We start from the raw sequence: 13,051 nt of genomic DNA on the forward strand, positions 1-13,051 counted from the left end.
TACATAGTCTACGTTGTTTACATTGTCTACGCATAGTTGACACGTAAACGTAAACTATCGTTTTTTACGCGTAGACGCACATCTCTGGTTGCTTTTGTAGACCCGATCGGACCTATGTTTTGCTTTTTGAGTGACATGTTAAAAAGTTTAACAATGGATTCATGATTTATTCTAATTTATTTTCACAAGATGTCAGTGTCCCTGTCATTTGCTGAATTTCCAGAAAAGTCTAGATCACTAATGAGATCGAGTTCTGCGCATATTTCTTCGTTTTTCATTGCACAAAAATATTACTTATTAGCACTAAAAGCAAGATGAATATATCCACACTTCTTACTTCTGCACATGTAGGAATAAACAAATAACTTTCTAACAGAGTTGCCAGTTCAACTGTAATTTATCCCCTTGCCCATAAACAAAATATACACACGTAGGTCCGATCGGACCCCCAACTTTTATGCACGCGGATTCACTACCATGCCTTAGATTATGTTTCAATATTAATATTATGTTTAAAAAATATGAACAAAACAAGAATAATGTAAGTAAGTACGCTTGGCACTCTACCGGTGAACAATAAAATTCACCCTTGGCAGCAACGTGTTAAACAACTTCTGGTTTTGTTCTAAATCCAGACTCCATATTGGCGTAGATATTAATATTACAGTCGATTGGTAAAATCAATCATCCACATTTACAAATTAAAGTACACACAAGTACAAAAATAAGCATTTACCATAAAAACACTAGCTGCAAGTGTTCAAAATAGATTTATGGCTTCTATAAAATCAATTGAAAATTGCTATTTTTAATTAGGCAGCTAGTGAAAAACAGCAGCTTTCGACTCCAGCCGAGTTTAAGCTCAACCTAAACTCAGTTGACCAAAGTGAGCTGACCCGACTGAGCCGACCCGAATAACCCGACAAGACAACCTGACCCGAGCTGACCCGACCCGACAACCCGACCCGAGTTGACCCGACTGACCCGACCCGACAGCCCGACACGAGTTGACCTTACCCGACCCGACCCGTTTGAGAGCACTACGCACAGGGTGTCGAAGGTTGGAAGGGGCACAATATTATAAGACAAAGACACGACGTTATTCTGCACCCGAGTAAACGATAAAAAATTCCAAGTAGCGGAAGTTGTGCACCCCAGGAATACTTTTTATACTTTGCTTTTGAAAAGTGAGTGTTTGTGCTATGCTAAAGAAAAAATATGTTCCAGATGACTTAATAATTTAGTTTCATATTGTAAAAGTTACATGGGTATCGCAGCAATAACAAGAGCCAGAGCAATTTTAACCGATCAAGTCATCTCGCCTCTTGGTACGGGGGGAAGGGCATTACCAAGGGACTTAAATTATTGTACCTAGGGACAACCATAAATCTGATTATAATCGATTCTAGCCAACTAATTTGCTTGTTAAATTAAACAATTGTAAGTACAATACAGAATCTATAGCTTGCTTCCGCATTCTCAATAGAATGGGATTTTTTGCATTGTCAAGTAACTTTCTAAATACAAGGAATATAACGTTTCTATCTATATTCATGTAAATAATGCAGTTTTATAAATAACGTACAGTGTACAATCCAGTCTATGGACCTTTTTGCCAAAGCCACCAATACATCAAATATTTACTACACATACAACGACAGTAACAGTAGCAACTTAACAATAATTCTTCAAGGGAACCAAAAAAGGGTAGGTACAAATACATCATATAACAGCAACAAAATAACGGAAAACTTATTTAAACATCCGGTAAACAGAGATAGTAATTGAAATATGCACATTAAAATGGAAAAGTGATCGGATAGGGCCTACACAACTGCAAATTATTCTTTTTAAAACTATTCATCAATTGTAAATATTTAATCTCATGCACAAAAACAAAGTATTTTATTACAAATTCGCATAACATTATTTGGGTTGTTCATAAACCGCCTACAAAAGGAAGATCTCTTCTAATTCTTTGCCGGTTGGCAAAGTTCCCAAAATAGCTGACACATTCCCTCGTTGAATGGCTATACTAATTTGTTGTATTAGAAATGCTCTTGGTCGGGTATCTCCAGATTTTAGCCCTATGAACCACTTGCAATCATTGATGAAATTTAGCCCTTCCTGTCCCCACGAACCACTTGATTCAATTGCTATTGTAACAAACCAATATTTGTCCAATAGATTGATATATTTATTTCTTTTGTCGACCTCTCTTCGTGCAGCTACGAGTCCTGCTCGAGTCGATGTATTTGAAATATTTGAGGGAGCATAAGTATCTGCACAGGTGAAATCCAAAACAGGTAACTTCCTTTTTTTCCATGGCAATAACGTCATTCTGTCAGGCCGTTTTCCGTCATTGCGGCTGCATCCATTTGGTCCTCTCACTGATGGAACGCCTGTTGAAATGAGAGCTCTTAGCATAATGCCATTTACACTGGTATGTCTAGAAATCCTGTCAGCACTGTTTTTACATGACAAGCCCTGCAATTCTTTTCTATCTACATGGTCATTACATGCGGAGCAACGGTGTAAACGTAGAGCAGTGGCTACTCGAAAACTCTCGTTAGATAGATGTAATCCCAAAGAAAGTGAAGGTAAAGCTTGTTGCCATGCTCCGTTTTCAGGTGATGTGACAGCAAGAAGCCTGGCTTTATGTTAGAGGTTATCAGTTGAGCTTAGTAGTGAAGCTATAGGATACTTTATTATGGGTTCATCCCAGGTTGACTGGATATTTCCTCTTTCGAGTGCTGGGGGACCTAATCTTACTAAATCAGTCAATTTGGCCATGCAGTCCTACACATCTTGATCCGTGTTTATATTGACTTCCCGCTGGAGTAGAGATCCTATTAATTGTCGAGAGCCATAGACTAAAGCTAGGAAATACGGAATAGCAATATCTACGGCGCGACGTATGCCAAGACCTCCATTTCCAATGGGTAAAGAAGCTTGTAGCCATGATTTTTCGTCTAAGGAATAGTTGAGAATTGATTCTAATCCAGTTTTTAATTTTTCATCGAACTTTTCTAGTAAGGCACTTTCTCGCCAACAAGGAGATCATCGGAGGAAGTACAATAACCTTGGTATTGAAAGTGATGCTCGTAATATATAATATGCAGAATGGGCTGAAATTTTGGCTAATCTGGAAAAAAATAAATCTAATTTGGATATCTTTTCTGATATTTTGTTCCGTGTATCAGTCGAAATGACAGCCCCTAACAATTCAGCATTAGGTGATGTTAGAAGCTGAAGTCTTGGTGCTGATTCATTAAAACTCTGATAGTGTTTCTCAATTTGATCATCTGTGGCGTCCAGAATACTCACTTCGCATTTGGAGTACTTTAAAAATAAGTCAATGGTTGATGCATTAATTCGAATATTGTTTAATGCACTTAACACCAAGTCCGTATTTCCTGTTATGGTTCCATCGTCCAAATACCAAATGTTCAGCTCTGTATATCATTTACAATGGGTTGGAGTGTAGTGTCAACGCACACAGAGGCGGGCCTAGTGAATCGCCCTGTTGTATTCCGCGTTGCGACAAGATAATATTTTCTCCTATAAAAAGGTTACTAGGTTGAGAGTAACATTGATAAATATATCGATAGAAGGTTGGAAAATTATTTTTGACCGAAAGGAGCATAGAATCGCGGTTGATCTCATTAAAAGCATTGCGAAAATCAATTTTCAAAAATGCTTTCACTTGAGTGTGAAGAAATGAATAATACATTCGTGCAACATGGATGGCAGTTTCTGCCCCAGATGGTACGCAAATCCCTAATTGATGTGGTGACGAAATGTCAATTAATGAGTCACGCATTCGGAAACAAACAATCTTAGCAGACAAACGTCTCCATACGTTTCCTACAGCTATTGGTCTGATACCACTGTTTCTCTTCTTGAGGGCTATAAGTTATAAAAAGGAATATAATGTTATATAAAACAAATAATATTGTAGTTTTATCACATTCTTTGATGAAATAGCATGCAATGAGTATTTAACTAGGCATATTGTTTTTTTCAAATACAAATTCATAAATTTATTCGGGCTACATCAAATAGCTATCATCATATACAAAGTATTGTCCCTTGGTACTTGGATCGCTCTATTTATAAATTAAAGTAAATTTAACGAAAGGAGTGCCTAATAAATTAAAGTGATCAGAATATAGGAGCAATACATAACTAACTAACTAACTCTATGGCCTATGGAACCTGAAGGTTCAATGCCGCGTTCACAAAAGCTCTCATTGACTTCTATCCTTAGCTAACTGCATCCAGTTTCTACTTTGTATTCCAATCTCTGCGAGATCCATCTTAATATTATCCTCCCATCTGCGCCTAGGTCTTCCTAATGGTCGTTTTCCGATTGGTCTTCCAGTCAAGACTTTGAAAGCTTTTCTACTTTCTTCCATTCTAGCTACATGAGCCGCCCACCTTAGCCTTCTAGACTTGACGACCCTAACAATGTTGGGTAAACCATATAAATTATTTAGTTCATCGTTATGAAGTTTCCGCCATTCCCCATTCCCGTTCCTCTTGGGTCCGAATATTCGTCTCAGGATCTTGTTCTCAAATACTTTCAGTCTATGTTCTTCCCTCACAGTAAGTGACCATGTTTCGCAGCCATACAAAACAACAGGCATGATTATCGTTTTGTATATTTTAAGCTTCAAATTCCTCGACAGAATTCGCGACGACAAGATATTTTGAACCGAATAGTAACACGAATTCCCTGCTTTTAGTTGATATTTAATTTCTCCGTGAATATGATTTTCCTCTGTTAATATTGATCCTAGATATTTTAAACTATCCACTTTATCAAAAGTATTATTTAATAATTTAAAGCATCCATAATTTGCTGTATTCCGGTCCCGACGCACTTCCATGTATTTAGTTTCCTCTGCATTTACTTCTAAACCCATGTCCCTGCAAGCGTTTAATAAGATCTCTGCATTTCTTTCTATTGTTCTCCTATCATCACCTATTAAATTTACATCATCAGCATATGCTACAACCTGGTGAATACCGTTCAACTGTAGGCCCTGGTTGCTATCTTTGATTTTCCTTATAGCGTATTCCAGAACGAAGTTAAATAATAATGGCGACAACGCATCTCCTTGTTTCGGGCCATTTTCGACGTGAAAGCTCGTGGACAAAAATTTTCCTACCCGTACTTTACATTGGGATTCATTTAAACATATCTTAATTAATCTAATTAGCTTTCTCGGTATTCCAAGTTCTGTAAGAACGTTGTATAATGTTTCTCTCCTAACCGAGTTGTACGCCTTTCTAAAATCAATAAATAGTTGATGTACCGAGTATTGTACTCCCACTTTTTTTTCGAGTATTTGGCGAATGGTAAATATTTGGTCGATAGTTGATCGTTTTCGTCTAAATCCGCACTGATAATTGTCTAATAATTTCATTTGCGTAGGGGGTCAGTCTTGCTAATAGAATATTTGAAAGGATTTTATAGGATGTTGACAGAAGAGAAATGCCTCGATAATTATTACAGTTAGTTTTGTCGCCTTTCTTGTGAATTGGAACAATGATTGATTCTTTCCACCCTTGTGGCAATTCTTCCTTGTTTCAGATAAGGAGAATGAGTTTGTGTATCTTGTTCCACAATTTTTTGCCTCCAGCTAAAATTGACTCAGCCGGATTTCATCTACACCCGGAGATTTGTGTTTCTTTAATTTCTTTATAGCTGTTTCTACTTCTATTCGGTTGGGTTCTGGAATATAAGGTTCTGCGGTGTGTATCTCCTTTTCTCCACGCACACTAGTTTTTGGTTGCGTGTTAAGCAAATCGTCAAAGAAATCTTTCCATCTATTTAAGATGCTATCCGTGTCAGTGAGAACTGTACCGTCAGATCTCTTTAATATATAAGCACGAGGTTGATAGCTTTTCTTAAATTCGTTGATCCCCTTATGCATGTCCCGGATGTTTTTATTTTTACTATTATCTTCAAGTTCCTTAATTTTAGCTTTCAGAAAATCGCGTTTCTTTGTTCTAAAAGTTTTGGAAGTTTCCCGCCTGATATCTGCGAAATTTTGTGTAGTTATTTCATTCGGATTTTGTAGCCAGCGTAATTTTGCCTGTTTTCTCTTCTCTGCTAGTTTTATGCATTCCTGGTCGAACCATGGTTTGTTCCTACGTATTTCCGCGTGTCCCAATTTTTCTTTTGCTGAAATTTTAATGCTATCTCTAATTTCAATCCAGGTATCCTCAACACTAGTGCACTCCGAATCTTCTAAAGCCGAGAATCTATTCGAAACTTCAATCTGGTATTTCTCTCTTGCCTGGCTCTCTTCTAATTTCTTTAAATTGAATCTCTCCGTTTTCGGACAATGAATATTATCTTTATTCAACGATAATCTCTCTCGTATTATCGCTGCTACCAGGTAGTGGTCAGTTTCACAATCAGCCCCTCTAAACGACCGGACATCAATTATGCTAGATTGCCTTCTTCTATCTACTAAAACGTAATCAATTTGATTATGTGTTTTCCCGTCTGGCGAGGTCTAAGTGTATTTATGAATGTCGCGATGTGGGAATTTTGTACTCTTCACGATTAGGTTTTTGGATGTTGCAAAATTCACGAGTCTAACACCGTTGTCATTACTTTCCTTATGCAGACTTTCGTTCCCTATAATCGGTTTGAAAATATCCTCTCGTCCTACCTTCGCATTGAAATCCCCTAATAGAATTTTCATATGGTATCGCGAGAGTTGGTCAAATATCCGTTCCACTTCTTCGTAAAAACTGTCTTTTATATCGTCATCCTTATCTTCAGTTGGAGCATGTACATTTAAAACAATAATATCACACCACCGTCCCTTAAGAGTAATAAAAGAAAGCCTGTCAGTAACAAATTCAACCAGTTTAATTGCTGGTAATATTCGTTTGTGAACGAAAAACCCTGTTCCTAACTGGTGATTTTTTTTCCTTCCCCGTAAAAGAACGTAAAATTTCCGGAATTCACAGATCCATTTCCTTCCCACCTAACTTCCTGAACTCCTACTACGTCCATCCTGTATTTCTCTAATCACTCTTTACGGATTTTAACGCGCCTGCTCTAAAAAGACTCCTAAAATTCCATGTTCCCAATCTCATGTCCATTTTCTTTTGCTGAGGTCTTGCCAAGTTATCAGTCCTTGTCCGAGGCTTTTGTGAATATTTCTGGACAAGTGCTTTTTTTTCTTTCTTTTTTTTTTTTTTTTTTTACAGGATGGGGTTGTTAACCCTACCCAAACCCTCAAACTGGAGGACCACTCCTAGTCGGCTGTCCGCGACTGCTTATTCAGTATATTCGCAGCTAACCTCTATATCTAGAGGCCTTCTCCTCGATCCGCAACCTGAGGACGCGCCATGCCGTGGTGACAGGATAGAAGCAATACATAGGTATCTTAAATATGCTGGAGCATGTACTTGTTACATCCACTTACGCGCCAGCAAGAAAAGAAGAAATACTTTGATATACGAAAAACATATATTGCCTCTCAGTTCACTTGTTTCTCTCTATATGCAATTACTTTACTGTATGTTACCCAAATGAAGTATAGAAAACTGGATTCAGTGATAGGAAGACAAAATTGGTACGAAATTCAGGAGAGCTGTAGGTGCCATATCCCTGGTACATTATGTCCCTGGAACGCACGACTTCCTCTACTTCACCTATATTCACAGAAAAAATTAAAGAACTAGATTAATTTTATAAGAAACAAAAGAATACAGATATATTCAAATCTTTAAACCACATTAATAATTTCACTGTTAAAGAAAGTATAGCACAAGTGTATGTCAAGTTACTAAGATTGCATACGGTTCAGATCTAATGGACTTTCCATGAGTGCGCACTGCTACAGACAAAACACAAAAAATTATTTTGAGGATCCGGTGGACCCCTCCGTGGGTGCCCCCTGGCTGTAACCATATTTTCCGACTTCTCCTACCTTGTAACTATCCAACTACTAACGATGCTAACGATGCAGCTACAACAGTACTCCAAGATGCTCAGCTCATATATAATTCAGGAATATACAAGAGTTGTCATATATGCAGCAAAACGTTGAATATGTTGCTTATAAAATCACAAAAATGTGTAGCTAACTGCAATTTAAGCAATTAGGCTATATTAATATTTAAAAATGTTGCAATGTATGAATGTGTAGATTACTTTTATATAGTTAATTATTTTTTTAAAAAAATATTTTGAGTTTGTAGGCAACACCCACTTAGAATCTCTAAGGGCCAATCCTACCATCTTCTGATATCTGTCTGATATAAATATCCTCCTGACATTTTCCCGATAAGTGTTCTACAATGTCCTGATAACAATCAAGTGACTGATAAACCCTATCAGCTGGTTGGTACTTTGACAGGAAGTTCAATTGCCTGTTAACAGCTATCAGCTACTTGTTAGTTGTCGTGTAGTGAATCATGGACGAAATCGAAGAATTTTTGATGGTGTCCGAGGACGATGAGGAGATTGTTCAACATATAGCGAGGCTTAGAAGACCATTTTAGCTCGAATATATGCCAATTTATAACGATAAGTAGTACCCGTTGGCTACAAGTGCCCGCACATAAGCGCCATGTAATTTGAGTAGTTAGAAGATGAAGAAATATATTCTATATAAAATATAAACTTTAATTATTGAAATTGAATGATATATAAAAACATATCTAAATTATTAATCTAATTTACATATTTTTAGAGGTGGAATATCAAATAAATGAATTAATTAAAAGCTCAGACTGTGTTATAAATTTTAGTAATGCTTCTTAGGTTGTAAGGACGAACAGCAATATTTCTATGTATATACAGGGGTGTAGCCAGCAGGTTTATGTAGGGGGGCCAGCTCCAAAGCCAAAAGAAATTATGTTGGAGCAAGTGTTTTTGAGGTCTGAAAAAACCGGCAAATTTTGATTTCCTTCCGGGAAATTAAAAAACACTGGTTTCTAGCTTATTATTATTATTATTATTATTATTATTATTATTATTATTATTATTATTATTATTATTATTATTATTATTATTATTATTATTATTATCTTTTTGTCCATAAATTATATTCCAGGTAGTTTTTATTATGTTTAACCAATAATTACTGTCCCAGACCAATCGCCCGTTATACTTTTGTGCATAACTATTTTAGTTTAAGCCCTTGTACACAGAACTTCGTAACGCAAGGCCGAACCCCTCCACTTTGTTAGTAACACTTTTTGATCTTTGGTTTTTTATTATTTTGATTATTTTAAAGGTTATTACAATAAAAAATATTTTTAATGGTAGAACTGTTTATTACAAAATGCTTATATTATTGTGAATATATTTGTAGTGTTTTTCGCCAACAAATCAAAGTATTAGAAAATGGTAGACTCGTAATAATCTTTTATCACCATAAGGTTGTTTAATTAACCAATCCTAATTCTTCAAAGCTACTGTCGTCTCCCCAAGGAGATCTCACCCATCATTTTAGGTCACTCGTGATTGGCAAGGAGAAAGTACTGCGGAAGGTGCAGTTAAAACAGAATTTAAAGAAATAACATCGAGCTCTTCTTCCAAGATCCAGGATGCTTCGTGTATTTGAAGTTCGCCAGTGTTAACGATGCAGAGTTCTGTTCCTCGTCGACCACAAATTCGAAGTGCCTGCACACGTGAAGGAGCAGGGACATCTCGTTTGTAAACAAGCTTTCGAGCATCTTCTTTGGACTTCGGACTTCAGTTTACCACTTTGCAAATTCTTTCTTTCCTAAATCAGTGCGAGAATGAGAATAAACTCGATTTCTTTAGAAATATTCAAATCCAGAAATAATAAAAAAGTAGCACGACATTAATATCCGATGAATTAGGTTTTTAATATATTTAAGTCTGCAAATCGTGCATTGTTCCGTCGCGGGAAATATTTCACACACATACACAAAAAAAAGTTTCTCCTGTTTCACATGCGAAACTTCTTCGAAGAAAAGAGTGGGTAATGATTCGAAGCAGAAGTTTTAAATAATATTCTCAGAAATAGCGATACAAGTGGGAACGCGAAGGAATTTTAAAGCGGTGGTTACGATCACTAACAACTAACTCCAGAAAATCGTGTGACGTAAATGCAATGCTGTGATAGCCACGAAACGGAGTTTTATTGTATTGTAATACACACAGGGCTCTTCACCAGTCATGCTGGTGTCTAGTGCGTCTTCGAATAACTTCTGTATGATTCAATTTATATAGGCTATAGTTCGCAACTTTCCGAAATAATGTAATTATTTATTTATCTATCTATATATATCTATATATACAGGGTGAACGGTAACTACGTGGACGAACTTGGACGGGTGATAATACATCTTTAAAAAAGCAAAAAAGTCCTAGTGAACATGGGGGAAATTCCGTTCCGTTTAAGAATGACAGAGTGTTGAAAGCGTGGGATCATGAACTTCAGAGGCCAACAGCTTAGAAACAATACATCGTGGAGAGTGTGGTTAAAAACGTCATTTAGAAAGTCATACCTACTCTATTGAAAAATACATATTTGAAAATGCAGCTACGTGTGCGCACGGGATTAACAACGTTTGATACTTATTTCCTTTACAGCATGTCTGGGAATCCCTCCGTTCCTTTGGGGAATCCCGTGCGCACGCATAGCTGTTTTTCCAAACATGTATTTTTCAATAGAGTAGGTATGACTTTCTATGTAACGTTTTTAACCGCACTCTCTACGATGAATTGTTTTTAAGCTGTTGGCCTGTGAAGTTCATGTTTCCACGCTTTCGACACTCTGTCACTCCTAAACGGGACGGAATTTGCCCCATGTTCACTACGACTTTTTTCGCTTTTTGTTAGATGTACTATCACCCGCCCAAATTTGTCCACGTAGTTATTGTTCACTCTTATATATATATAATGAAATGAATACATTTGTAACAACTCTTGAGACCGTCTGATTTTGATTAAATTTTCAACGTAGATGAGGTTCGGGCCTGGAATGGATTTATAGCTTCACTTTGAAGGTGCACTTTGAAGAGAAGGGGAAGATATAAAAAAAAATGATCGGAAATGGCCAATATTAATGTCGAATCATAGTTTTCGGAGTGGCTGATATGAACAGTGCCACTTCCGATGCCGTTTAAATCTAAATTCAGTCCCCATTAGTACTCTTAAGAGGAATGACACGAAATTCACGTGACATGTAAAAATAATTGAAAATTACCGATTAATTGGAATCCATGCTGAAAAACGTTGTTTTTCACCAAATTTTTCATTTGATATAAATATGTTCTTTTAGAAAAAAAATACTAGTTACAGCATATAAAAAATGTAATGCAGGCCTACTTACAAATCAGTTTAGTGCCATTGTTTTATGGTAGTATTTACAGTACCTTGTTGAAACGTTTGTCTTCAAAGTGTCAAATTTAAATCGCAGTAAATTGTGTAATCTGCTGTAGAAAAAAAATTAAACCATAGTGTTTTCCGATTAGTATAAGGAGGAGATACCATACTATTTTTCGATTGGTATAGTAAAATAATTTTTCCGTACTATTTTACCGTAAATTATTAATTATATGTAAACTTTGTTATTTTTAAATGCCTGAAGCGAGGTAATATTACAATGATGTTTAAAAGCTGGTCATTTGGGGGGGGCAAGAAATCATTTGGGGGGCCTGGCCCCGATGGGCCCCCCCGTGGCTACACCCCTGTGTATATAGTACTAATACATATGTAAGTGTAGCCTAAAAAGTGTTTATTACTTAAGTTTGTGTTTGCCTTTACGATAGTGTACCCCTAGACAATAACGTGCATAACAAAAAATACCGGTAGTCATTTCTGTTTCCCATGTTTTCAATAGGATAATTTAAATAAGCATGCTGAAAACGCACTTGACGTTTCAATTGTTTTTAGTATGAGCAACAGAAAACCAACCAATCAAATGGCCCGTTAAAACCTTGCTTCGGGTTAACTATCTGACAGAGTATATATCAGGCACAGTATATTGTAGAACGAACCACGGGTTAAAGTAACTGACAACTTCCGGATATCTAATTCTGACTGATAGTAATCAGAAAGAATATCAGGATATTGTAGGACTGGCCCTAATGGGGCGTTTACACTTAGTCGATTTGCGTTCGATTCAGTTGAATTAACGTCACTTTCAACTTAATCGACAGTGTAAACGGGACTTCAATTTAATCGCTTGTTGATTGAAGGCGACTAATCGACCGTCAACTGAATTGAAAGACTTTCTATTTTCTTCTGCTATAACACTGCAAATTGTACCAATTACTGCTTGCTTGGACTTCTTTAAAATTGCCAGTCGATTTCGAATCCACCAGAGGAGAGCGAGTCGACAAGCAGCATTCAATTTCGGTTGAAACAATTGAACACATCCATCGATCTGATTCGGCCTAGTTGCTTCGATTTAGTCGCAAATGCAACGAGTCGATTTAGCCGTGCGACTAAATCGACCAAGTGTAAACGCCCCATAAGAGAACTAATATTAATTTTGACTTTACTTAATTAAAACATGTAAACTTTTAGTGTATTGTAACTTAACTATGCATACTCCCAATCTTAGAGATGTTGCATTGGATAAACGTGATATTTTTACTATAAATTTAATTTGATTGCTACTGCTGTCCCTCAAATCCGTCTACAAGTCTTATTCCGCATTGTTGGTCTGCTCCTCTTCTAATTCCATTTTTTTAAATATTTAAGTTGTATGGGAAGTTAGATAACTATACATATCTCCGATTCGATAGTTTTACATACATTTTTTTAGAAACATGTTTTGTGTATAAATGATTGTATTTCTTTGTTCATATGGTTTGTGTAATTAAGCTGCAACTCTAGTACACGACAACGATTTATTGTAAAAAATAAAATGAAAGCATTTTACACTTTACTTTAAATATAGAAATGAATATTATTAGCCCTGACTGATTTTTAAAAAGTTATAATTTTAAATTATGTCATTGCTTATATATTTATTTGTGTTTCTATTTCATGTAAGAGTAAACTGACAAGGAAGGGACATGAACCTGTCATCTG

This window comes from Thermobia domestica, chromosome 3 (genome assembly GCF_964235325.1).
Source record: "Thermobia domestica chromosome 3, izTheDome1.hap1.1, whole genome shotgun sequence".
Classification (NCBI taxonomy): domain Eukaryota; kingdom Metazoa; phylum Arthropoda; class Insecta; order Zygentoma; family Lepismatidae; genus Thermobia; species Thermobia domestica.